The 3,740-nt window shown below is 40.2% G+C and overlaps 1 pseudogene; it reads right to left on the bottom strand.

Moving 5' to 3' along the window:
* Nucleotides 1-2,765: 2,765 nt before the first annotated feature.
* Nucleotides 2,766-3,374, bottom strand: LOC138154683 (peptidyl-prolyl cis-trans isomerase A pseudogene; annotated as a pseudogene).
* Nucleotides 3,375-3,740: the final 366 nt, after the last annotated feature.

Raw genomic sequence — 3,740 nt, 5'->3', positions numbered from 1 at the left:
TTTTGGGTCACCTTTAGCACAAGCTATTGATTTGCTTTTCATGATTTCCTTTCATCACTCTTATTTCTCTTTCCAATTTTTCCTCTGCTTCAAGATCCTTTTTTAGCTCCTCCATGGCCTGTGACCAATTCCTATTTTTCTTTTGGATTTTGATGCAAGAGTTTTGACTTTATTGTCTTCTGATTTTATGATTTGCCCTTCTTTGTCACCAAAGAAAGATTCTATAGTTTGTTTTTTCCCTCGGTTTTCTCATTTCCCCCAGTCAATTACTTGACTTTTGAGCTCTTTGCAAAAGTACAACTCTGCTTCTAGAGTGGCAAGTGTTGTGTCCTAAATTTCTGGGGTTTTCACAGCTCCTGTAAGAGCTACTTCTAGGCACCTGTATATTTTCAGTTCTTCTAAGGTGATATGATCAAAGGAGAAGTGTTACTTCTCTCCTCTTCTGTGGTCTGGTTTGTGAATGACCACAGACTCTCTTTTCTGCCTCAGAACTATGAGGACGATTTCCTCTCCACAGCCACCACAAGTTCTGCTATGCCCCCACTCCTCCTGACCCTAGGACCACCATCCAAGACTGCAACTTAGATCTGAGCAGGGAAAAGCAAGAGAATCCTGCCTCAGTGCCAGAAAAGAGATCCCTGCAGTTGCCTTCTGATCAGCTCCATCATCTGTGGGCCTGGAACTCTGGAAGAAGCCACTTCTGCTATCGCTGCTGCTGCCACTATCACCACTGCCACAGCCACCAACTCTGCTGCCCTGGGGCTGGGGCTGTACCACACTCTTCTCTCACCCAGGTCCAACAAAGTTTACCCACTGACCTTTTATTTTGCCTTTGGCATTTGTGGCTTGAGGCATCTGGAAACCATCACAGCTGCCAATGATTTAGTCCCCTGAGGTCTACTCCAGTCTGATCTGTGCTGGTGCAGTGCTTATGCGACTGCACTCTGCTCCCAGCCCAGTGTGATACACCCTTCTTGTTGGCCTGCCAGGCTTTCTTCAGCTGGAGGTATGTTTCACTCTGTCATTTTGTGGGTTCTGTATCTCTGCAATTTGTTTAGAGTTATTTTTTACGGGTATTTGGAGGTGACTGGGGGACAAGTTCAAGTAAATTCCTGCTTTTTCTCTGCCATCTTGGTTTTGCCTTTTTTTTTATTTTTTTGCTTAATAGTATTTTATTGTTTTCCAATTATAGGTAAAGATAATTTCCAACATTTTCTTTTATGAGATTTGAGCTCCAAATTTTTTTTCTTTCTCCTCTCTTTCCCTTCTCCCTCCCTAAGACAGCAAACAATATGATATCGGTTATACACAGACAGTCATATCTAATATATTTTCAAATCAGTCATGTTGGAAAAGAAGAATCAGAACAAAAGTGAAAAACCACAAGAAAGAAAAAAATTAAAAAGAGAAAATACTATGGTTCCATCTGAATTCAGATTCCAGAGTTCTTTCTCTGGATGTGGATAGCATTTCCCATCATGAGTCTCTTGGAATTGTCTTAGATCATTGTACTGTAGAACTAAGTCTATCATAACTGATCATCACAAAATGTTGCTGTTACTGCATACAATGATCTCCTTCAGTCAGCACCAGTTCAGGTAATTCTTTCCAGGTTTTTTTCTGAAATCTGACTGATCACCATTTCTTTTTTTTTTTTTTTTAAGCAATTGGGGTTAAGTAACTTGCTCAAGGTTACACGGCCAGTTATTTCTGGGTGTGGTGCTAAGTATCAGAGCCCAGATTTGATCCCAGGTAATCCCAACTCTGGGGCTGGTGCTCTTACTCACTGTGCTACCTGGCTGTGCCTGATCACCATTTCTTATAGCACAATAGTATTCAATTACATTCATATACTACAATTTATTCATCCATTTCCCAACTGATGGGCATCCCCTCAATTTCCAATTCTTGGCCACCACAAAAAGAATTGATATAGATATTTTTATGCATGTGGGTCCTTTTTTGGATTTCATTATTGTTGCTTTTAGACACCAATGCTATTGATCTTTGCAGGTTTATTTTTATAACCCACAACTGTGCTGAAGCTATTGTCTCAATTAGTATCTTTATTGATTTTGTAGGATTTTCCAAGTATATCATGTCACCAGCAAATAGTATAGTTTTATCTCTTCTTTACCTACTTTTACTCTTTTAATTTCTTTCTCTAGATTTATTGCTGTTGATAGTATTTCCAGAAATATATTTTCTTACAGTGGGAAGAATGGGCAATTTATCCCTACTCTCTAGGTTTTCAATGTCCTTTCTAAAACGTAGAGCCCAGAACTGAACACAACTGTCTACATGTTGTCAAAATAAGTGGTTATTTCCTCCCCATCCTAGATACTATGCTTCTTTCAATGCAGGCTCTGATGTCATTATGCTTTTGTGGAAGTTATATGACAATATCAACTCATAATATCATTTTTAGTACATTAAAATCTCAGTCTTTTTTTTTCAGAAAATTGATAGCTATCTTCTTCCTATCTTGTATTTTTTGAAGTTCTTAAACTTTTTTTTTTGTAGTTTAGTTTTTATTTCATAATCATAAACTTAACTCTGTTGTCTAGTCAGACTTGTGGAAGGAAAAAGGAAGTGAAATCCAAAGAGAATTGCAGCAAGTGAGTACACAAGGATTACAGGGCATAAGAGAAGATGGGATTTGGGGGTGCTCTTTCCAGCTACAGAGGAATGGTTTGATGGTTAAGACAAAAAACAAAACAAAACAAAACAAAACAAAACAAAAACCTTATGAGAGCTGTGCACAGTCAGCGATAGTGATCTTGCTGGTCTTGCCATCCCGAGAACCGAAAAGCTCCATGGCTTCCACCTTTCACTTGGCCAAAGACAACATGCTTGCCATCCAACCAATCAGTCTTAGCAGTACAGATGAAAAACTGGGAGCCATTTGTGTTGGGTCCAGCATTTGCCATGGACAAGATGCCGGGACCAGTTTGCTTCACGATGAAGGTCTCATCAGCAAATTTCCCCCCATAGATAGACCTGCCACCAGTGCCATTATGGCATGTGAAGTCACCACCCTGGCACATGAACCCAGGAATGATTCTGTGGAAGCAGCATCCTTTGTAACCAAATCCCTTCTCTCCAGTGTTCAGAGCACGGAAGTTTTCTGCTGTCTTTGGAACCTTGTCTGCAAAGAGCTCGAAAGGAATCTGGCCCAGGGTTTCGTTATCGACGGCGATGTCAAAGTACACGTTAAGGTTGGCCATGGCCACAGATGCCAGGGCTGGGAGCGACCGCAGAGGAAGAGGTGGCGGGGATCGCCGTCTGGCGGACGGAACCAAGTCGAGGACTCCTGGTGGCGGTGTCTGCAAAGCCTTAAACTTTGAATATAAGACTTAATTTTATTTCTATTAAATTTCATCTTACTAGATTTAACCTGAGCTATTAACCCATCAAATTTTTATTTTCTATCATCCAGTATATTAGCTCTCCCTCTCAGTTTTATATCATCTGCAAATAAGCATGGCATCTGTGCCTTCAAGAAAGTAACTGATAAAATACTTAAAAATCACAGAAGTCAGCATAAATTCTAGGGAACCTTCTGATGGTTTCTTCCAAAACTGACATCTGACCAATTAGATCAGAGATTCTTTTAAAATTTTTTGCTTTTATTTTCAGCTCTGAATTCTCTTCCTCCCCAACCCCTTCCTCCACCCACTGAGAAGGCAAGAAATAATACACACACTTTCTCTCTCTCTCTCTCTCTCTCTCTCTCTCTC

Source organism: Petaurus breviceps, unplaced genomic scaffold, assembly GCF_028583685.1.
Source record: "Petaurus breviceps papuanus isolate PSGF00001 unplaced genomic scaffold, PetGlider_PUasm1.0 91133, whole genome shotgun sequence".
Lineage (NCBI taxonomy): Eukaryota > Metazoa > Chordata > Mammalia > Diprotodontia > Petauridae > Petaurus > Petaurus breviceps.
Note: the sequence above shows the minus strand (reverse complement) of the source record. Positions and strands in the feature narration are given on the sequence as shown.